The sequence below is a fragment of the Falco biarmicus genome, chromosome 3 (genome assembly GCF_023638135.1).
Source record: "Falco biarmicus isolate bFalBia1 chromosome 3, bFalBia1.pri, whole genome shotgun sequence".
NCBI classification, from domain to species: Eukaryota; Metazoa; Chordata; class Aves; order Falconiformes; family Falconidae; genus Falco; species Falco biarmicus.
The window spans coordinates 57,534,861-57,559,654 of NC_079290.1; the positions used below are offsets into that span (position 1 = coordinate 57,534,861).

At 39.7% G+C, this 24,794-nt stretch overlaps 1 protein-coding gene across 1 annotated transcript in view; it reads right to left on the minus strand.

The window, feature by feature from the left end:
* YES1 (YES proto-oncogene 1, Src family tyrosine kinase) overlaps positions 1-24,794 on the minus strand; it is a 52,963-nt gene that overhangs the window by 18,813 nt on the left and 9,356 nt on the right. The gene's annotated exons all lie outside the window — the stretch shown is intronic.

Sequence of the window (24,794 nt, forward strand, 5' to 3'; positions counted from 1 at the left end):
CCATTCCCAGACCAGAGAAGACCTAGTTACTTCCCCGTGCAACATCACATATTAACAGCATATTTGATTATTCTTCAGCCCAGTTCCTTGGTGGACTGTAAATAGTAAAAAAAAAAAAAAAAAAAAGAGAGAGAGAGAATCAGGCAACAGATGAGAAAGACACTGAAGACTTCTATAGCAGGGTGGAAGGGGAAACAGATGTGACAAATCAGAGTAAATTATATAAAGCAAATGTAAAGCAATTATATGAAGAAAATGAGTGAGGCATTCCTGCTTTCTTTTTTATGCACCTGTGCAATAAGGTCCTGCCTGTCTGGTGGTATTATAACTAGTATCTTTAAAGATGTAGAGTTTTCATCCATTGCCCGCCCCCCAAATACGACTCACAAACAAACCTGGGATATTCAAAGCCAGAGGATAGGGTTAAGCTCTAGACTCTAGCTAGAATTCGAAAAGAATTTAGAAAAGTAATTACAACAACTGTAATGGTTTAGAAACTGAACTGCACCCAGACAGGTGACAATTTATAGGTCTGATGGCCCACGATTGCCACCACTACAGGCAGCCTGTGCCAGAGCTGTTCATCGAGGGCGACACCAATTACCAGCTGACAGAGGCAACCAGAGGAGCCATGTCACCAACAATTAAAATGACTATGTCTTAAGAAGTCCCCACCTGCCTTTTATTAGGTAGTGACAACTGATAAGAGGCATCCTCTGGCTTACCCCAGCTGGGAAACAAATCAGGAAGAAAAGAGGAGTCTCTATTAGAAGCAGCACCAGCCTGGCATAAAAACTCCTGTATTATGGGGGCGGGAGCTAAAAATCTACTTTAACTTCAAAAGTATAAACCTCCACAAAAGCAGGAAATCAACTGCTCTGCATTCTCTGAACAAATCATTTTTTTAAAAAAACAACTCAGCAGCAGCCCGGAGGAATAAATAAAAGTCTCTTGGTAACTCCCACAACAGTTTCATGGACTCTAACTAGCAATTAGGGAAACACAGCGTTTCCCATTGTTTGTCTAACCATTTTCTCCCTTTTCAATTCTCTCTTTTCTTGTTAACTATTAGACGCAGAAATATGGAACAAAGTAACTCTTACTAAACAAATATTGCCTTAACACTGAGAGAAACCGATACCCTCTGTATAACTAACCATTACAATACTAAAGATACCGCAATTTCCTCAAGAACCATTAATCAGAGTTCTTGGATAGAAGAAGGTCCATATCTGGTGAAACACCATATGAAATTTAATGCTCATAAAGATTAAGAATACTCATCCTGTCAGTTCAGGCTCTAATGCTATAATGTAACACAACTACTGGTGCAGAAACAAGTAGCAACAAAATCAAATAACTGCATTTTTACAAATGTCACCCGAGTTTTACACAGAATAATGAATCATCATAAAAGCACATCCTTTTTTTTTACTTCTGATACTACTATTGCCAATTTATGAATTGTGTACAAATATTAACAGAGCAAGACTCAAATACATGCAGAATGTAATGTGTCTAAATACCTTACAAAAAGCACCTTACATTCTACAGTAGAAAGCCAGTTATTAATTCATGATACAAGTCAATCAAATACCCAACCACATAATTTTCATTTCTCTGTCACTGCAAATAGACACTGTAATTTGAACCACTTTGTTTTGGCCATGTGGCTGCCTACTGTGAATTCTTGCCTGGCTCTGAGGCCTATTTCTTTGATCGTCTTTAAGGAAATGCAATCAAAGTTTTCTGCTAGCATTGAATAAAAGTCCATCATCATCTCTGCAAAAGTATCTTTGCTAACAGCACTGACTCCTTGCCTTTGGCTGAAAGTTAAGCATCACACACGATTCAAAAGTCCAGCACATTACTTATGTTAATAAAGTAGATTAGAAGGGAAATGTATGGACACTTGTACAATTAAGCATTAATCACAAATATTCTTCATCCTGGACAGTGACAAGGCTACCCTGTACTGCAATTATAACAGTTATCACCCATACATGCTCACCCACTTAAGCTGTGGGTACAGCAAGAAGGTACCTTTGGGACCTTGAGTGTGGCAAAGAAAAGCCCTTATTGAAGACCTGAATTCATTCTACAGAAATAGTCAGCATCTCCTCTCCCTTGCTTCTCCCCTCCCTAGCCACTTCACTGTTAAAGTAATCTTCTTTCAGAGATTAAGAGATTAAGAGAGAGTCAATCAGCACTTCAAAAAGAAAGACATTTAGAAATAAGCAGACAAAAATTCAAAAGCTCTACTTTTATAACTGCCTACCCACAAAACAAAATTAAGGAAGCAAACTCCTTAGCTTCTAAAATAAAAAGCGTAGGTGGAAATTACTATAAAATACTGTGTAATGTATTTATGAGGAGGAACTAGAGGAGGGAAGATGACATAAACCAAGAGGGAGTAGTAAGGAAAGGAAAAATGACTGCCTACCCTATAGTGGAAAAACCAACAACTTATTGTTTAGTCTTGTAATAAATTAGTGGAGAAAGAAAAAAAGTCCTTAAACATCCCTGGTATGCAATGTTGGATTTGCTTATTCTAGTACTGCATTTGTTATCAAAAATCTATGTAACTGAAACAAATTTACAACTATTTTTTATCACCCTTTGTCTGACCAGCAACAAAAGATTACGGAATACACTTCTGTCATAAAATTCATGGCTCTCTTTCGGAAGCACTGAACTCTTTGTAGAAATAGATACAGATGAGAAGCTCCTGTTTGCTCTGTAGAAGTCCATCTATTTAAAGAAATGCTGGCCCAAAGTATGTTATTCACAAGCCACTGATTTCCCATTAGTTAAATCATTATTTTAGACCAGACTGGTGTCTGAAGAAAACAATTTAAGTAACTCCAGCAGCTTGTTCTCTCTTTGAAACAAGTAATCTCCTGTTGGTTTTGATTAGCATGCCCACACGTTTGTTGGAGGGGGTTGGTGGGGGAGTCAGCCTTGCTGCAGGTTTATCAGGAAACCACGTTCAGCAAGGTATGGTCTAAAAGCAAGATAGATGAAAATAATCCCATGTTAGAATGTTTTCAAGAAGCAGCAGAAGCTAAAACGATTACTGTAAGGACAGCTGAAGGTTAGCAAAATGCCCCAAAAAATCAATACAAGAATGAGAGTACTCCAGGAAGCAGTCATCAAATGAGATTTTAGTGACATCTAATTTGACTTGGGTTTTTTGGAGAAGTCATACAAAGGGCAAAAAGTTCATTGTCATTCAATGCTCTACAAATGCCCCAGTGACAGAGGACCCTTAATAACTCCTCTGCCAAATAAGAGAGCTCCAAGAAAGTCAATGCTGCCCTCTTATCTTCCCAACTCCATTTTATAGCAGAGCGCTAGATCACAAGGAAAGCTTTGTTCAACGGAAGTTTTTTAAGAAGTGTGGCCAGTAAAGTCTTTGTGGTGCGTTTTTTTTCTGCTTTCCTTTCAGAAGGATGACCTACCAGCCCAAGAAAAATGAGTTTCTCCTCAAAAGCCATGACATTCTAGGATAAATGTTTCCCTCGGGGTGTCTGCAGCCTTGTCCATCCAGCCCAGACACATGGGTATCACAAGGGAACCACTTGTTCATCCAATGTGTCTTTGTTCTTTCCAGTTGATAGTTACAGAAGTTACCTACTCACTGGTTCCTTGGGACACAGGCTCCGGGGAGTGCTTGAAGAAAGGTCTCCTATGGGTGCGAAGGAAGATGCTAGAGCTTTCTTTGAAAAGAGGTGATTTTAACTCAGGTGGATACAGACAATTGGTTACAGCTGGCTGCCTCAGAGCAAAGCAGTCTGCAAATGCCTCCAAACACTGTATTAATTTTCTCAACATACTCTACCCATTGGCATCAATATTTTAAGGGCTAGATGTTAGCCTCTGAAACCCTGAAGACCAAAAGCTGCAAGAGCCTCATATTCGTTTGATTTGCCATAATGGATTTGGTAACAAAACCTGTTCATTAGAAAAAAACCCAAGATAATTCAGGAGTTTCCTCTTGGGGCCAACTTGAGGTACTGTTCTAATCCTGCACTTCTGTTAGGATGCAGCACTTCCCCAGATGCCTTTTGGAGACTTCATCATGATGTAAGGCCAGGAACAACAGCCACCTGTAGCCATTCTGATGTGCTGCAAAGGGAAAGACCTCTAGGGAGCTGTTCTCTTTTTAACCTCTAGACTAAAACAGGTACTAGAACCATACAAGAACTAAATGTAAGAGGTAGGGCAAAAGAAAAATCACTAAGGGGAAGGGCAGGTTGCAACATTTCTTTTTTCCATTCCTGGAACTGTTCATACAGCCAAAAGAGCACATAAATAATTTTTCACTATGAAGAAAGAGTCAAGTTAGAAAAACAAGCAAGTCAAATCTCTTTCCAGAAGGATAAAACAAGACTGCAAATATCCTCCTGCCCAAAACCAATAAAACAAACAAAACCCCCCAACTAATAAACAACTCTCCATGCTACATAACATAAAAAAGAATTTCATTTGAGGTTCCCAAATTGCTAATAAAAAGCTTTTTAACAAATTTGAAAGATTTCCACTGCTACTCTAGCTTCACTTCTGAGTTAGCAAAAAAAATATAAATAATTGTTTCTGTCAAAAAAAGAAACCTTCACTTCTCAAATGTGAAAGAAATATCTAACAGAAAGGTCATCTTAACTTTCAACTAAAGTCAAGATTTAAAGTTATTAAAATGTCATGCAATGACGAAGACAGAACATTCTGTGGGAAGTTTGCTAATGGACCCATTAGCTGACAGCTGACCATGGCTCACACAAGTGCAGAGCTGACTCTGCATGTCACTGGAGACATGTAACCTATACTGGGTTTTTGTACACAAGGCAAACAACGAAGAGCATCCACCAAACAGCTGTTTTCAGCTGGTGGTGTCAAAAACTCTTTTCTTAAGTGACATGGACTGAAAGAAAATAAGATAACCGGAAAAGAGGCTAACAACCTCTTTGGCTGTTAGCTTGGACAATACTTGTACAGTTTGGCCAATACTGAAACATCCAACTAATTCAGTCCATCTTTAACAGGTCACTGCTTTGGCATGAAAACGTGGGTGGGCTTTCTTGTCTACAAAGCAACCTGCCATGTTTGTAAAGGAAAATAAAGAATTGTCCCGTGTTCTTTGCAGAGTATACACAATTTTCAAAAATTATGCAGTTTTTACCATGTGATAGCTTATCTCTTATGAGCTGTCATAAACTGCAATACCACAAACAACCCATGGTATTTCAAAGAACGATGTACTACTGTATTCTGTTTTATAATTAGCAATAACATCAATGTAACAACACCTTAGAGAGTCTGTGTCATTATGCATTTAAAGTGCAACTAACATGACCCTGTAATTAACAATCTAATAAAGAGCAAAAAGTGAAGATAAAGGAATAAGCGTAAGAAGAACAGACACTGAAGCAAGGATTTAGGTTACTAGAATTTCAGTGTTTACCATGCATCTTTGTGCAGTTCTACCCAGAAAAGTAACTATAAAACAGTATTATTAGACTTTAGGTTGCCCACACACTAAAAATGTATTTAAAAGTAAGAAACATCCTTTTTATCACCGACTAATGCAATCTGAAAATTTTGATCCTAATGTTTCTACAGATCAAATCCTGCTTTTATCATGACTATAAAAACATATCTAAGAAAAACTTCGGGGGCTGCTGTGGTAATGCTTTTGATTTCATAGAAGCAGAACAAACCCCATATTGTTTGCTAATAAATCTACAGCTAGGAAACCCAGCACAGCAAACAGAGGACTCTACACAAAGACAGAAAAAACAATGAGTACAAAATTGCTTTTCTAGATGGACAAATATTACACATTTCTGCTCTAGTTCATGGTTTTTACAGGAATCACAATTTTAAATCTGCATTAGATTGACAGACTGATCCTTCTATCTGGCTGACAAGACCACTACAACTGTGCTCTGAAGGAATACCAGATCTCGAAACACCACCTGGAAAATTAGGATAAGCAGGAATGGCATAAAAAAGAATAGGGTCCTTCAATCCTTCACGTCTTTACATTATTTTCTTGACTTTTTTTTTTAATGGAAGCATAGAAGTATGATTCTTTGAGATTTAAATGGCTTAGATGTGGGAGACTTACTCAGATGTATCAGACTTTGGACACCATATCTATGAAGGAGACTGAGCATTTCCAGTCCTCCAGTTTGACTTGTCCCATACAAAGGCTTCTCTCCTGAAGAAGCACAGATGGAGCTGCCACAGCAGACAGTACAACCCTCACATCAATCCACACCAAGCCCTACCATCCAACTGCAAGGTCCCATTAGATGCCAGCTTACCAAATTGAAGGAAAAATTAACTACTGCAACAAGTTCTAACAAAAGAAGTAGAATTAAAGACTATCAGTCAGGCAAAGTCAGGAGAGATGTGGGCACTCTCAGTTTTTTGCTCATGTTCCCATCTTCCTTTTATCTGGACCAAACATGTAGGATCTCCTCCCTCTCTGTATTTGGACAGCTGAATCTATATGGACAGTCCTTCATTTTTAAGGCAGGCAAAGGCTGCGGAGCATTTTGGAGACAATGATCACATCATGGATGACACGTGGCTGGCTCTGCAAAATACACACTCGTAAAATTGTGTTTATTTATAACCAGTTTCACCTACACTATCTGAGATAGATTTCCTTTGACCAGATGTTGTACACAAGCATAGCAAGAGAAGGTGGCTTTTCCAATCAGATTAGTAAACAGTCAGGAAAGAAACTAGAGGTGGAAGAAAGCAAGCCTGCTGTAATTTTAAAGACTCCCCTAATCAAAGATGATCTAGTTCAGTATTCTGTCTTCAGTAGTGGCCTCTGCCTCTAACCAGGAGCTCTTCCTTCACCATGAGCCTGGGCATGGACTCTTGACAACGAAGACTGTTGTCTCTCTGTAGAATGAGTAACCAGCAGGGGATGCCTTAGAAGCTGAGAGGAGCAGGATAAGCATAAACTGCTACAACCTCCACCAGTCTGTAGCTCAGAAAGTCCACAGTCAGACGGCGACTAAGGACTCAGCTACATGATAAAAGTCCTACAGGTGTGACCTAGTTTATGAATTAAAACAAATGTAGTTATGTTGATGCAACATCTGCAGAGGATTTGCCTTTTAATGTAAGTACACTTTTACTTGAATCGTTTTATGCTGCCTGGTTTAAGTCAGAATAATCATAGCCAAGGAAATAAAAATAGACTGCTATAATGATACATCATAGCTTTCTGTTCTAGACAAGGCTTTTGAAAACCCACAGGAGGCAAGTGTTACAGCCAAAACCTGGACTGAGATCTTCCAAGTGTGAATGTAGTGGCCTGACTTTCACTCTGATGCACCCGAGAAAGGCTTCCTCATCAAAGCTGCTCAAACACCTGAAAAAGCATACTCCCATCAACAACCTCCTTGTCTTCCAGTTGCTCACATGAGCAATCTCTACTTCAGCTGTAAGCTGCCTACCCTGTGTGCAAAGCAAAAGAAAGCACAAAAGAAAGATGCTGGGTGGAAAAAACAAACAAACAAACAAAAAAACACCCAACACCCCAAACCCACCTGCAGTAGGCACAGAGCCTAGCAGGGGTAGGGTGGGGTGGGGTGTGTGTGTACCTGACTGACAGCCGAAGGGAGCTGCTTCTCACTTCAGAGCAGAGTGCAAGAAATATGTCAAATTTATATGTTTAAACTTAATTGTAAAAAAACCTACCAGTTTTTTTACCATACCATAGAAAATACCATTACCAAACCATAGAAATTCTAGCCTAAGAAAGTTTGTTTTCAGGATCTATTCTGAATTTGCAGTGAAGTCAGCATATTGTTCACATCCAGAAAAACTGAAAAATAATCCATGTTTTTGTACATCCAACAACAAAGCTGCCGACAAAGCGAAGGCAGATGATGCAAAAAACACAACCCTGATGGATACACAACCCTGATGGATACACAACCCTGATGGATACACAACCCTGATGGATACACAACCCTGATGGATACACAACCCTGATGGATACACAACCCTGATGGATTCATTTTCTTTATTCCAGTAGTCAAGATTACAAAAGGAAGATTAAATAAAATATCAGAATTGCAAAAGCAATTTTATCTACTGAAATATATAACACATATACATGAGACCATTTTTAAAATTCAGTTATGTCTAGCTATACAATTTCAAGCCTTTAACAGACATTTTCTCTGACAACAGATGATACCACAAACAACTAATATATTTTCTAGACAGCATTACTGCTGCTCCATTGTCTTGAACATCGAAATTAATAATTTATTAATTAAAAAAGAGTTAACAAATAAATGCAAGCAGAAAAGGACAATTCTGGTTTTCTTCAGTGCAACAGCTATTTTGATTAATCTGTAAATAATTACAATTATCTTAAAAATTACAAATCTGATATATGCAAGGTCTGGACAAAAGGTTGTTCCAGAATACAATAAGATGCATGTCATACCTTGTCAAAGCTATCTAGCCTGTTTCAGACATAATTCAGGAACAAATTTAAAAATAGAAAGATTTTGTTTTCATTGAATCCTATTTGGAAAACAGCAAAAAGTATGCCTGGTACCATAGAACATTATTATACATGCCATTTTCAACCATTCTATTTAAGTATTATTTACAAAAGAGATGCCTCCAAAAGTTATTTAAAAACAACTTATAATTATGTTTACTAAAGTAAATTAACATTCTGGCTTCTGGGTCTTGCAGCAGGAAGTAGGCAAACTCCCTTCCCAAGGGAAATCTGTGTTACAGAAAAAGTGAATTAAAACTTACATGGTAGAAAAACAATTTGCAGCATTTTTGTTCTGAAAAATTCTATAAAAATTTAAGCACTTTCTTACACATGAAAAATGGACTACAACATTTTCAAGCTCCTAGAAATTCAGATTCTGAAATTTGTATGAATCTACAGTATGTTGGTGGACAAGAAACTCAACGTGAGCTGGCAATGTGCACTTGCAGCCCAGAAAGCCAAACGTGAAGACAGGCTGAGAGAGTTGGGGTTGTTCAGCCTTGAAGACGAGAAGGCTCTGGGGAGACCTTACGGCAGCCTTCTGTACCCAAAGCGGGCCTGCAGAAAGCTGGAAAAGGATTTTTAAAGGGCCTGTAGCAATAGGACAAGGGGTAATGGCTTTAAACTGAAAGAGGGTAGGTTTAGATTAGATGTAAGGAAGAAATTCTTTACTATGAGGGTGGCGAGACCCTGGGACAGGTTGCCCAAAGAAGCTGTGGATGCCCCATCCCTGGAAGTGTTCAAGGCCAGGCTGGATGGGGCTTTGAGCAACCTGGTCTAGTGGAAGGCGTCCCTGCCCATGGCAGGGGGGTTGGAACTAGATGATCTTTAAGGTCCCTTCCAACCCGAACTATACTATGATTCTATCCAATTCTGTGATTTTTCTTCTCAGCTGGGCATACAATTTAAAATTATATTTTAAAATGACAGAGAAATTCAGTATTAGCAAGAATCCATTTGCAACTAATTTAGTCAGCTATGAAATACAAAGGAAAGGAACAGTCACAGGAACTCAAAAGATTAATCAAAAAAGGTTCAACAAATGATTGTTAGAACCACCCAAATTACAGCACAGAAACACTTTTTGCTAAGGAATCTCATGGAACTTAGATATAATTTGTGTGTTTGACACACTGTTACTTTACATGTGCACATAACCTGCTTTGTAGAGATTAATTTTCCCATCTACCGTTTGCCAAATGTCACCCTAAGTTGAAAGTAAGTTCCCCTTTATTCTCAATGTTATTTTATGCAAATATAATTGTCATAATTAGCATGTTAAGAAAAATCGGTAATTGAAGTATTTAAATCCAATTACTAGCAAAATGTTGCTTCTCATTTATTCAAGGGCCATATACCCAGATCTCCTTCAGCAATTAGCTCTTTGCTGAACAACAGGAATTTCAAGAAGCCAGCTGGAAAGTATCAATCTTTTGACTAAAACAAAAAGTAAAAGAATGCATAAATAATTACAACCACACATGTACATAGTTCTTCATGATTCAACAACTTATGTTTTCCTTTATACATAAAAAACAAGTGATAAGTACCATTAATTGTAAAGAAATTAGAAATTAAACAAAAAAATGTAAGATAACACCTGCTAAATAACACCCTTATTAAAAGGGAAGAGCTGGATGACATGTTAATGAAACAAGAATTATTACCCTATTAGCTATCATTACTGCTGTTCTACTGCTTTCTATATTGACAGATATAATGGCATTCATAGTCAAGAAGACCAGGAGAAATTACCTTAACTAGCTTCTCGGGCATCTTGCACAATAGAGACCATAGGGCTGCCCTAAATTAATTTCTCTTGTTATGGCTTTTAATGTACACAGATGCTCCAATTCATTCAAAGTGACCTGTTATGGAAAGCTCAGCCACACTGGATGAGTTCTAAATTTACACACAGTAACCATTAAAGTACATGGCTTGGGTCCCATCTGAATTTAATGCCAGCATCCAGCCAACAGTCTTGTTACATCTTTGCCTTGGAGCCCTACCACCACACCGTTTCTGTTCCTTGCGTAGGCAAGTAGATCATGGCTCTCTTCAACCTTGCCCTTGGCAAGGCTGATGCAGTCCCACAACACTCCAGTCTAGCAACTGGGTTTCCAGTCACTCAGCTATCTCATTTTCCCCAAGGTCCCTCAGCTTTTTCAGTGCCTCCCCATTAACAGTGATCACCAGGGACACGTGGTATTCCAGGTAAGGGCTATTACTTAATCCTTTGTTCACAGAATTATAGAACAGTCTGGGTTAGAAGGGATCTTCAAAGGTCATCTAGTTCCAGCCTCCATGGACACGGGCTTCTTCAACCAGACGAGGTTGCTCAAAGCCCCATCCAGCCCGGCCTTGAATGTTTCCAGATATGGGGGATCTACCACCCCTCTCTGGGAAACATCTTCCAGTGTTTCAGCACCCTCATAAGTAAAGAATTTCTTCCTTACATCTAATCTAAACCTACCCTCTTTCAGTTTAAAGCCATTACCCCTTGTCCTATCATTACAGGCCCTCGTAAAAAGTCCTTTTCCAGCTTTCTGCAGGCCCCCTTTGGGTACAGAAGGCTGCTGTAAGGTCTCCCCAGAGCCTTCTCGTCTTCAAGGCTGAACAACCCCAACTCTCTCAGCCTGTCTTCACAGGAGAGGTGTTCCAGCCCTCTGACCATGTTTGTGTCCCTCCTCCGGACCCGCCCCAGCAGGTCCCTGTCCCTTCCAGTGCCGAGGCCCCAGAGCTGGAACAGCGCTGCGGTGGGGTCTCACCAGAGCGGGGCAGAGGGGCCGAACCGCCTCCCTCGACCCGCTGGCCACGCTTCTTCTGGTGCAGCCCAGGGTACGTTTGGCTGCCTGGGCTGCCAGCGCACGCCGCCGGCTCATGTCCAGCCTTTCACCCACAAGTGCTCCCATGTCCATCTCCACAGGGCTGCCCTCAATTTGTTCCTCCTCCAGTCTGTAATTGATACTGGGAATTGCCCTGACCCAGGTGCAGGACCTTGCACTTAGCCTTGCTGTATTTCATGATATTCACATGGGCCCATTTGAGACTCTAATATTAGTTTATTTTGGCAGCAGCCACTGTTCCTTATGATTCTCAGGTCTTTTTTAGTACTGCTCTAGAACAGACATTTCCACATACTGAAAATACGTCCCACATCTATCTTTCTAGAAGTACAATAATAATCTTGCTGTACTAAACAGGCATGACTCTCAGCTAGTCCAGATTAATCATGGAGCCGTGAGACCAAATTTGGGGAAAAAAAAAGTAATTACCACTCATCTGAAAATGGGGACAACATGACACAGTAGAAGTCTCACCATTACCCTATCCAGGGCTTCTTACAATTATCTCCAATACTCCACTGCCCTGTTCACCATCTACCCTGTGAGCACCTGGCACTGTTTTGCAGCGTGCATGGAGCTCAGCCATGCAGCAGCTCTGCCTTCCGAGCTCACCCGCTTCTGCAGGAGAAAGACATTTCTGCTGCACCTCAGCAAGCACACTGCAGAAGGAAAGCACTCATATTCTTCTTGTCTTGGGAGGGAAAACTGGCTCCTGCTCCCCCTCTCCCTCAAAAAAAAATAATCTTAATTCTTTGCTTTCCAAACCAAAGTGTTACTTTCCCTCATGTTCATGTTGTTTCATTTGCCTAAGGAATCAAAATACTTAACTCTTTCCAGCTCTAGACTTACAATTCGAGTGACACGTATGAGGTGTACCAAGCCTGCAATGATGGCACGTAACGGAAAACCACATAGCATTCACTTCCCATTCTTTGCTGGCTTTCCTTTAGACTCATCTTCCGATTTTTCCTCTACTAATTAAAACTGTTGAAAGGGGTTTAAACACAGTTCATAAAAGCATCTCTGAAAAAGATATCAAAGACAAACTCTTCCTGAGGGTTTTTTATTTGAAACAAAGGGGAATGAACCGTCTCAGCATTTCTTGTGATGGGGAGGTTTATCAAAATACAGCTCAATAAAATGTTGAAGTCTTCAGACATCTTCTAAGGACGTGTTAAAGAACACCACTTTCTGTTTGTCTTTTAAGTACTTCCATATTAGGCAATGGGCCTTCCCTCTAATTTAGCATTTTACAGCTCAGATTACTCTCTACCAAGCAGGCAACACAATCCAAGCGTGAACACAGATGAACTAGTCAGCAGCATGGAAAACGCATTATCGCTCACCACTCTTCAAAGATGTGCAAAGTTAACAGGGTTAAACCACGACATGAACACAGCTGGTAACTTGGTAAGTTAGCTGCTGGACAAGATACAAAGTAAAACAGGAATAGATGAGAGAGAGAAGAGCGCGAAAAGGAGAGTGAAGAGATGCTAGAGCAACAACTGGAGTGCTATGAGCTCTGTTTAAAAGAAGAAACAGTATTAGGAATCAAAGAAAAAGAAAAGAGCAATAGAAAATAGTTTTGATACATTTAATGTAGGTAAATACTGTTAACCTACAATAGGGTATACCACAGCACGAAGACATCTTTCAGTTTTTACCGACACGTTCAGATAACACTCTTCAAAACAGGTAAGTAAAATGCATTGGCCATTTTGTGTTCCCAGTCATTCTGGTACCTCGTTTTCAGGAGTATACAATGTATATTTAAAGATTCTCTTCAGGCTAAGTAACTACTAGTTTAGCAGCAAATTTTCTTGTTCTTAACCAGTAAGCAGAGCTTTTAGCAATACTCTTTTGACTCCAAAACTATTGCCAGAAGGAAGAACAATTTCCATTTTAATTAAATGTTAAATTGAAGGGTGGGAGGAAGATACTAGGGATTCAGCAGAAGCATGCATGTCAAACAACTTACTCCTCAGTAACTTCCACGAGGTATTTAAATTTTGGTCACTGGTCAGAAGGACTTAAGTTACAAGTAATAATGAAGGAACCAACAAAATAACAATATTCAAAAAGAATTAATGCTGCCTGATAGAAACACTGTAATGACAGAACTTTTCCTCTTCAAAAATAAGCAGCATGCTTAAAAGAACGAAATATGTACCTTGCTGCAGATTCAACAAGCTCAAACTGCAAATTTCAACAAAACCAAGTATTTATTAAATAAAAATTAAAAAATAAACATTTACGATTATTTTATTTTACCATGTTCCCATAAAACAACAGAAAGGGAAGGAAGCCCTGTTCCATGTCTCTCCTGGAGGGTAGACAAGAGGTATTTTATGTACTTTCATGTTATCATCTTATTCAATTCAGTGTTCTGGTTCTTCTTTTACTGATCCAAACTAATGGTTTACAATACGTAAAAAACTTGTATTCCTCACTTCTCACAAGCTTAAATAGGAAGCTGTGTCTAAGAGAAGGTTAAAGGTGCTCCCTATCCAGCAGAAATGGGATTTCTTTGATAAGCCTCAAATCTTCCGTACTCCAAAAATTCCTAAAATCCTCACCAGTTTTATAAACTTTGTGCTTCTAAATGTCATCTTTCAAGCAGGAAGCAATGCAATACTATCATCCCACAAATCAGCTTTAAGAATCAGTTTTGCAAATTTTTAAGCACTCTCTTCTGGACTAAACACAAAATGCATCTGCTGAAAAACAGGTTCTGCTGTTTGCAGCAATTTGTGCACTGCTCCCTGCCAGAACCCACTGCTATTCAAAACTATAATACTAAGAGTGATAACCCTGAGGCTGAGCAGAATTAGAAGTAAACACCTGTACCTTCAGCCACTGGAGGAGTGGCATAGTTCACTGGCAACGGGTCTAAGGACAAGTAAGATCTGCATAATACAGCACTAAAACCCCAAATATACAGTAAGAAGAAAGGAAAAACGAGAAGGGAGTCACTTCCCTGGAACAGTCTATAGGGAAGAAGTAGGTAGCACTTCATACTTCTACCAAACACTGGATGTAATTCAACCTGAAGAAGGGATATTGTCCCCAAGCAAAGTCAAGTGGCGAGCTCAGCAATTGCTCCTCATCACACAAACGGACAGGTTTGCATTTCTGCTCATACAACACCCAGCCTTAAACTGCCACATTAGGGATGGGGAGAACTATGCAGCCATTCCCAGCTGGTAGACTGCTGGGGTTTTTATGTCTCCTCTTGTAGGGAAGGTGCTTCGTTCTAGGAGTACCAAGCAACTTCTATTTGACAAACACTCTGCTACTGTTAAGGGCTGCCAATGTGCTTCATCTGTCCTTGTATCTTCCTGAAGCATGTCATGGCTGTGACTTCTGACTTTTGCTATTTCTGTTAGAGAGCTAAGAACTGTTCTACATTCTTGTCAGTACAAATAAGGAGTCCACACAATATCTGTACAGCACCCAGTTCTCCCAGCTGGGAACCCCACTTCAGTTCCCAGTTTCTAACCAGTCATTTCCCCTAAGCTCCTAGTGGGGAACTCCTCCTCCCTCCATGTTTGTATCTGGTGGAGGAAACTGTTTGAAGGATGCACGTTGCTATGAAATACATAACCTGAAATGTCGTTATAAGTTTTATTCTAATCCCAAACTACTTTTCCAGAATATTCAGGCTGATGTAGGAAATAAAATAATACTCACTTTCATGTAAAAACATACAAACCCAACGTATTTGACAGAGCTCCATCAGCCTTTGATATATAACTGAATATAAGTATAACCAATAGGATAGAAAAATAGTAGTAGTCCAATAGCAATGGGATTGTAGTCATTTCTTAGTTTTGATTCAGCGGTAAGGATAGAGTCTGATGGCAGGACTTGATCACTGTGATCAAGAGGATAAAGTTGCCTCAAATTATGACATAAAAAGCAAGAGTTCCCAAAAGTAAAGAAAGAGAAAACAGCAGGAGACTGCCACTGACAGGAATCAACACAAACAGAAAAAAAGAAGGGGGGAAGATTAGGAGTTTTCAAGCATGGCAGAGTGACCAAGCATAGCACAGCATGAAAAGTACCTAAAAAGGATACCAGCCATTCCAAGTATCTGCTCCAGACAAAAACAAACAAAAATTAAGGAAGGTATCTGCACTGCCTATCTTTTGGTCCTGAAAATTTGAAGGCTGGCTCACCTTACACAGGCTTCCTGTACAACCAATGGAGGGACAACACACTCCTCTAGAGGAACAATGATTTTAAGGACACGGGAATATTTATTTTTCTTTCAATCCCTGACATCTAACAGAAAGTTTAGAGCAGAAAAAAAATAACTGTGTTATATGCCCTGCTCTTCCCACTATGCTAGTGCCTGTCATCATTCCCCCACCCCAAAAATCAAACCAGTTGGCAACAAGACTAATCAGATAGCTTTGCAGAGCTAGATGCTTAGAAATTAGGCAGTGTGAATATACCCTACTTGTTAAGTTTCTGCCACAAAAACCTGCTTTAAACACCACAACATGTGAAATCGGCTACAGAGTGCTGACTTTAAATCTCTGAAACCTAATTTATGGAAGAAAACAAAAGACTTCTACTCAATTGCTGTGCCAGTCAAGCTAGTGCTCTTTCAAATAATTGTCTAGTTTAAACTAATGAAATTTATATTCAGTAATGGACTTCAGGTGGAATTCATCTTCCAAATTTAGACATCCATATGGGGGTGAGATGAATCATGCAGTGAAAGTGTTTATTTCTCTCCACTGACTATAAAGCGAGCCTACAAAACTAGCTCACATATAGGCAGCCAACCCTGGTATTCACCAACCTGTCTCCTGATAGATAATGCTCAACTGTATGCTGCACAGCATGCTAATCATCGTGTATCACTGAATCAAAAAATCAGGCTAGAAAAGTTTTCTTTCAACAAGGTGAGAAGCAGCATTGCCCTAAATTAGCATGTGGAATTAGCTTAAGTTGTAAGTAAACACTAGCAGTCACTACTTTCCCCTTGTGCAACAGTTAGGGGTCTGCTAGTGGAAAAATAAGCACACCTTTCAAATAAAACCCAACGCATCTGACATCTTTGTATAAATCTTAACACCAGCTGAATATGAAAGGAGTATTTTAAAATAATGCACCCACCCACAGAAAGCTATCCAGAAGCGTGTATCTTCATAACCTGATGCATAACTGGATGAAAACATTACTAAGTCTACTAATTGCCTAAATGTTAAGAATGTTTCTACAGAAAGCAGGGACTTAGGATTCAAAAACTAGTGACACAGTCAAGTATACTACTAAATCAAACTAGTCTATTAAGGTTGAACCTTCTGTGATTTGTGCAGCTGCCACCTTAACAAAAGGAACAGGGCAGCTGTATTAAATAGCAGCCTCTTGTTTCAAATAGTGTGAATCTTCTCAAATGCATTATTTTTGTTCAGCACAACGTCCTCTTAGCATTACTTCTCCATTTATGAGTAGAGAGGTCCCTTGATTATTTCAATAGTCATTACAGACACAAAGAAGTATATTTTTATTGATAAGCTTGGCACATACAACAGAGATACAGGGGCTTAGCATATCTGGAGGAGGAAAGGGCAATACAAAAATCACCGCAAAGGAGTCTGAAGGGACAGCAGAAACAACCAGCCTACAGACAGCCCAGACCATGCATTTGTTCAAACAATGCCCACTCAAACGCCTTTTAAAATATGTCTTTCCCTAAAGGGCCTCTATTGCATGCAGAGCATACGAGAGAGATGCAATTGGAAGTGCATCCATTACATGACCAAAAAAGTACTATGCAGCAGTAAGAAGATGAAGTCGTATGAAATTAAGCTATTGACTCGACTCACATGTACCTGCAGTCCTACCCCTGCTCTGAATATGATCCTTGTTTCATGGAGATTTTTATATTTTGGTAGCATATACAAGGTCACACAAAGAGAAAAGTATGTAATCAGTAGCCCTAAGACACCTTCTAAATAGGTTAACACCCCATTTTGGGCCAAAGTTTGAATGTTACTGCTGGAAAGGATTCTAGAAAAAGAGTAACACAAAAAACCCAGGGGAGGTAGGCTTTACAACAAGGGAAAGGCTGAACTGAGCTAGACCCAAAGGTCCATGTTCATTCAAATACCCTCTCAGTAACAGCAGCCAGTAACAGATACAGAGCGACGCATGTAAGAAGAAAACAAATATATAGTAATACTTCCCCAGAATACCCCCTGAGCCCCCAACAGTTTGCAGCAGCAGGATTTCCTGGACAAGAACAGGTATTTGCATTTGATGATTCTTCCACAAAACGGCAGTTTCTCTCTGCACTAATATAATGTTTAGCCTCTTTAAATTCCTGAGGCAAGAAATCCTATAGCTTAATTACACGTTCTGTCGGGAACGACCTCCTTTTGACTGTTTTCAATTCATCAGCTGCTAGTTTCATTAGATACCTCTTAGTGTGTGCACACTAAAGACAGTGAATAAACACTCTATTTATGTCCCATTGGCTGCTGAACACTTTACAGAATTCTGTCACACCACATTTTGATCACCTTTCCTACTGAATTCTTACTGCTCCTCTTACAGAGACTGTTTCATATTTCAGATTTGCTCTTCCTAAAAACTTGAACTATGTTCTTTTTGAGATGGTGGCAGGGGTAGGGGTAAGCAGGGCAGAACTACACAAGATAATTCAATTTTTTAAAAAATTACTTTTTTAAACAGTATAATCATTATTCTCCCTTTCTCTCCTAACCATTTCTAGTGGCAATAATCAGCTTTGAGCTCATCTTTTTATATAAGGCAAGCTTGCTTCTCCCCACCTCCAAATACACCACATGAAGCAATTTATGCGAAATTTCATCTGCCATTTTGAAGTCCGGTTGCTGAGCAATGTCAAATGCTTGTGCAGCACTAAGGTCTGCCTTTGCATCTGCTACCCATCAGTAGTCTGTGAGCTCATGTTTCTTCTTTATCCTTTATGAACTTGACCGTTCTCCACTACCATAACCCTGGAGAACTGTTAAATGGAACCCCTCTCCACTCTGTTTCCTCCAACTGTCCCTTTCTTTTATTTTAGTCATTAAGTTAATCACAGAAAATCCTCTCCCCTATCCCATGGCTGCTTAGGTTCTTCAAAATTCTTTGGTGGGGGCCCTTGTCAAATGCCTGTCAGACATCCAAGTAAACTATTTCTGTCAGATCTTGCTTATTCATGTGCTTGTCTTCAAGAAACCTCCAGTGAGTTTGCAAAACATGACATCCCTTCACAGCAGGCTCTTAATTCTTCCTCAATACATCATGTTTATCCATGTTATCTTCATTATTATTTTGACTGATTTCCTTAGAACAAATGTCAGGCTTAGTGATCTGCAGTTCCCCAGATCTCTTCCTGGAGCCCTTTTTATTTTTTTTTTTTTAAATAAAATCAGTGTCACAAATGTATGTAGGTCATACATAAATGAACTTACACCTTAGCTAGATCTTGAATTTGTTGCTAACTGTCTATGGTACAATGAACCTTGCTTGCTTGCCATTTGGAAAGCTCGACTACTTGCAAAAGCAAGCCTCTCTAAAGACATGCAAGCGGGTTGGTTTTTTTCCTTAGAAGGTTTAAGCAGGATCTTTGGGAAGATCAGTACATGATAAAGATTTACCATAACAGAAATACTACAAACATTTAGTTGTATCAGAAGAACTCTCTTACCTTTCCAGTCTGTAAATGACAGTTCCAGAAAGATAAGCTCCTGTGCAGCAGTAGCCATTCAATAATTTAATAGCTGTCCTAATTACCACAAAACACAAATGAGCTTGTGAAAACATAGTTATTCATTTGCAAATGAGGCAGTGTTCAAAGGGAAGTATAACTTCTAACATATTGGTATAAGACTGGAACTGAGAACCTCTGCAAAATTACAACTAACAAGCAGGCAACTTGAGACAAAGACTAAACCAAGCCAACTTTCAACATGCACAAGTATTTTAATTCTCAACAGTTTTGTGAAGTTGCACTTTTGTTTCACAGGGTTTCTAAGTGCCCTCTAAATTTCAAGTCCAAGTTCACCCAAGTTTTCTTCAGCATAGTGCTTTCATCTTATTTTTCACTTGCAAGTCCAAAGACGAAGAATTGAAAATGAGTCCCATCTTACTTAACTGATGAGGTGCCTTTCTGTGAGGCAAGCTCAAATGCTAGGTTTCATGGTGACCATATTTCTATTGGTAGAATGTTAAAGTTATTCATAATAGTGTGTTTAAATCCATATACAACTGTTTCAGCTCCTTTTTCACCTCTACATTTTTTATTAATCTAACGTAAGTTTGTAGTTCTAACACCAACAGAACAGCAGCATGGATTCATCAATTCAGTATGTTTAGTCAAATGCAGGGACAAAACCAAAAAGCCCACCTCTTATCACCACTGGCAAAGAGACGTTGGAGCAAGCCTAGCATTCATATCCTAAATTTTTACAGCATTAAGAAGAAAAAAAAAATTACCCTATCATAGACACTGAAAAAAATACCTTTCCAAATACCAGATGAAAACATTTCCTTGACTTAAAAGCCTCTGTTGCTGCTAGTCTTCCATGCAGCAGAGAAGTTAACGGTATCCTCACCACTGCTGCCATGGGAGTGGGGAGAAGATACAGAAGACAATATAGCCATAAACAGACTTGATAATAACAGCAGAAAGCTAAGAAACCCAAGAGAACAATGCAGTTGCAGAGTTATCTCCCCCCTCCCCAAGTGGTCATAAGAAAGCTTGTAGAAACAGAAAAACATTTGGCTGTCAAAACAAACAAAAATATTCTGCTTTTCAACACTTGTGTTCTGTTTCGTTTCAACTACTACACTTACTGTTGTGGCCCTATTAAATTCTTTCATGAAAATCACAGAATAGCTGAAGTTGGAAGGGACTTCTGAAGGATGCCTACTCCACCCCGCCCTGCTCAAAGCCATTTAAACAATGGCATGTTGCTCAGGGCTGTGTCCAGTTCGCCAAGGACAGAGGCTACACAACATTTCTGGACCACCTGTTCCAGTGTTCACTCTTACAATAAAAAATCTCACATTTTATCCTTAAGTTTAAATGGAATTTCCTGTACTACAATTTGTGCCCATTGTCTCTTGTCCTGTCAGCGGACACTACTGAGAGGAGCCTGGCTGTGTCCTTTTTCATCCACCCCAGCAGGTATTTAAATACCTAAGATCTCCCTGAGCAGCCCCAGCTCTCTCAGGCTTTCCTCACAGGAGAGTTGCTCCAGACCCCTAGTCACCTTAGTGGCCCTTTGTCGGACCATGTATGTCCATGTGTCCCTTGTACTGGGGCACCCAGAAGCAGACGCAGCATGCCAGGTGTGGCCTCACCAGTGCTGAGCAGGGGGGAAGGATCACCTCCTTAAGCTGCCAGTAACTGTTTTCCTGATGCATCCAGGACACCTCTGGCTGCCTTTCCTGCAAGCGCACATCGCTGGCTCACGTACACCTTTTCCATCAGGAACCCCAGGTCCTTTTCTGCAAAGTTGCTTTCCAGTTGGTTGGACCCTACCATATACTGCAGCCTGGGGTAGTTCCTCCCCAGGAGCAGGACTTGATATTTCCCTTTACTGAACTTCATGAGGTTCCCATCAACAAATTCCTCTGGTCTGCCAAGGTCCCTGGTCCCTCTGGAAGGCAGCACAACCCTCTAGTTTGTCAGCCACTCCTCACAGTTTCGTATCCTCTGCAAACTCGCCGAGGCTGCACCTCTGTGTGACCACCTCGGTCAGCAATGGAGGTGTAATACAGGACTGGCCCTGGTACGGAGCCCCACGCTACACCACTAGTAACTGGCCTCTGGCTGGACTTTGTGCCACTGCTGATGACCTTTGAGCCCAGCAGTTCAGCCAGTTTCCAGTCACTCTCACTGTTCACTCACCTGGCATGTACTTCATCAGTTTGTCTGAGGATGCTATGGGAGACCGTGCAGAAAACCTTACTAAAGTCAAAATAAACAATATTCATTGCTCTGCTCTCACCCCCCAGCCAGTCACAGAAGGTGATTAAGCATGACTTCCCCTTCATAAATCCATGCTATGCTGACAGCTCCAAATCAATTTCTAGTCTTTAATATTTGGAAGTTATTCCAGCTCCTGCTCCTCATCCTTTCCAATCTGAGCGTTTTTTTCTGATCTATACAATACACTTACTCATTAATAGCTGCACATCTACTAATTGGAGTGTCCTTAAAACAACTAACAATCTCATGGCACTGCTTAACAAACTACTTATTCTAGCCAGGCACTGAAGTAACAATGCTGCTTTTTTCTCTCCACAAATGTATCTAAACTAGTAGCGATGTTGTTGCAGCTGTAAGGGCCTAATGATCTCAGAGAAGCAAGAAAACACCCTCCTCCCCGCCCCCAAATATACTCACTACTTACTGTTGGGAAAACACCAGTTCACCAGGCATTGCATCCAACCACCAGAATTTTTCCCTCCTTTAAACTGAGAATTTTGTTAACAGTATCCTTTCTACACATCTAGTATAATTCCCAAATTTTGTCAGGCTCTCGGCAGAAGTAGCTCCTTTTCTCACATTTCCTGGCCTCCCTGAAACAGAGACATCAGGAATTTAGGGAGCATCTTCTCCACATGTTTTTTTCCTTAACTTTTTTCACCTTCTCTCTTCCCTTTGTAAGTGCAGTGAAGACATATCAGACCCCAAACTATGCTTAAGAAAAGGCCCACGCTTACACTTATCGGGGAAGAAAGAATGCACAGCACCAAATGCTCTGCATCCAAGTGATGGAGTACCTGTAAGGTAAGTGTCTTTTCAACCTCCACTAAAACTAAAAATGCAAAAAGAATTTCTGGCCAGCAAAGCAGCAATGCAGTTTTCCCAAACTCTGTCCAGTTCTAAACATTTCCAGGTAGTGGATAATCTAGTGGCTGGTTTGGCTAAATGGTAGCTCAGCTCTGTAAGTCTTACGGTAATGGCACGTTACAGTTGTGGGTTTACACTGTATTACACATCCGACTAAGTATTTCAAACACATGCTGTGGCATTAAACTGAACTGGAAGAGCAGATTACAACATGAATCCTGTATCCTTTCGTCAATTTAGCAGCATACTGACAAAAAAAAAAAAAAAAAAAGGAAAAGAAAAAGAAAAAAAGAGTCCATTTTAAAAGCAGTGTTGTACATTTGGCCAGGACACGTCTGCTGCCGTTCTGACATACCAAGGATGATTGCCTGACAAGTTTCTGGGGTACTAATGCTCTCTGCAGCCAACTGATTAACTAAAATAATTTAAACAAATCTGGATGTACTCCCAATCAGGTTATAACAATTTTCAGGCAGCTGAAGCCCCGGGTCAATGCTAGTTGACAGCATCCGTTTAAAAACTCTTTCACACTTGTGCTAAGTTAAATCAGCTTGGCACTCTCTCTGGTAGGCTATTGTCTCCTTAAAGTATGAGCACTATTCATCCAAGTGAATTGCTGCATTAAGGGGACAGTTGGCTGGCATGGGCAGGACAGGACTGATTGACAATGGCCTTAGTCACAAAGAAGTTGCAGCAAGAGTTCCTAAAAACCAAAGAGCAGTTAAAATCCTGAATAGATGAAGCTAGCTGATGACGACAAAAACACAGGATGTTTCCGGGAAGATGCCGGTGGTTCAATAAGCTTCCTAACTATGACTAATCTTAAAACAGTTCTCGTGTCTTATTTTGTAAATTATAGTGCCTCAAGTGCTTCAGAGAATTTCAGTTTACTACTTAACCCCTTAACACCAGCTAAATATTGCAGCAGCAGTTATTTGCGGAAGTTTTTTCTGCAGAGCTATGTATGCTAAACGGCTGAGAGCTCAGTGGATCTGCATTCTTCCCAGGGAGCAGATTTTATTTCATGTGAAGTGTTAATAAAGAAATGCGAAGCAGCATTTAAGGACTTGTCCACAAATTATTCTAAGGAGATTACAATGTTCTAGCCCCCCTTCCCTTTGTGAAACTTCAAAGAGAAAAGAAAGCCATACAGTGCTTAGGTCAAAATCATCACAGACTGCTGAACTGATTCATGATCCCCACAGATACCAGAAGCACTGAAAGAAAAACTTGATATGCAAGAGTGACAAATGATAAATTTTACAAGAAATATATCAGAGTATTATATAAGTAATCACTATATTTGAGTTCATTTTTCAAATACTATTTCTTCATTGTTTGTGTACACAATACAAATACTGTTGTGTAAAGCATAAGAAAAAAGATGCCAAAGGCACTACTGTCTACTGTGGAAGTTAGCAGGATTACTCCAAATACCACCGGCAAACACACGGGATAACATCTAGTCTGACTTTTGGTGTAAATGAATTACCCTCTTCCCATCTCAGCAAGAATACAGAAAGCCACTCAGACTGCCAGACTGTGCTGAAAATACAAAGTCCCCCAAACACCACACAACTTGTCATATAAAGCCTATTACATTTAAACAGTACGCACACCTCTTTCAGCTATTTAAGGATAAACTGCTTGAACATTCGTTAACAGCTTATAAAGCGTTTTGAGTTTTCTCGTGGTAATTCTTGTCATATAGACAGAGTTCATAAACTGATTGTAGCTTCTGTAAAAGATCTGTAGTCAAAAATAAGTAGCATCTTATTCACTGCTCAATGCAGTGAATTAGTGTAAGTGTATTATCTAATTGGAAAAAAGAAAAAGTCTTTGATTCAACTGTTAAATTAACCTAGCTGTTTTGAGCTAACAGATCCAATTTCATTGCCTGTAAAGGCAGGCAACACTTCTTTGTCTTCATTTTATACTCTAATGAAGTCTACTTGAATAGAGCTGCCTCCACTTATTCCAGAGGACAATTTGGTCCTTTTGTGTAAAGCTAATCCAGTTCTCCCTGAAGTCAAGGGGAATTTTGCACTTGGCTTCAGTGTGAAAAAGGATCACGTCCTAGAACAGCAATGCTAAAATATTTGTGAATAAAAATAGGTTCAGATTTTCCACTTCCTAATTAGCTTAAAAAAATTTATAAATATATACAGATATAATTGATTTGATGAAATAAACAATTTTTAAAAATGGAAAAAAATTAATCTCCATTTCAGTTTAAAGCACAGGAAAAGTTGTTTTACACGGCAATGTTTTTAAAAAGAGACTATAATCTCATTCAAACATTCTGACTGTAAAACTGTTACTATCTAATGCATCTGCCTCACCTTTTCAGTTTCAGAGTAACTGAGATGGGAAAAGTAACAATCCTTCAGGTCTAGGAAATACTTTAAAGAGAAGCAACAGTTTAATGGCATGGTTTCCAAGCTGTAGAAATCATGCAGCAATAACGCTTACGAACTTCTCAATTCTCCATCAGTGCTGCCAGGGTTTCCTCAAGAGCGTCTTACACTGTGATCAGTCCACCTGCTCAAAAGTTTAA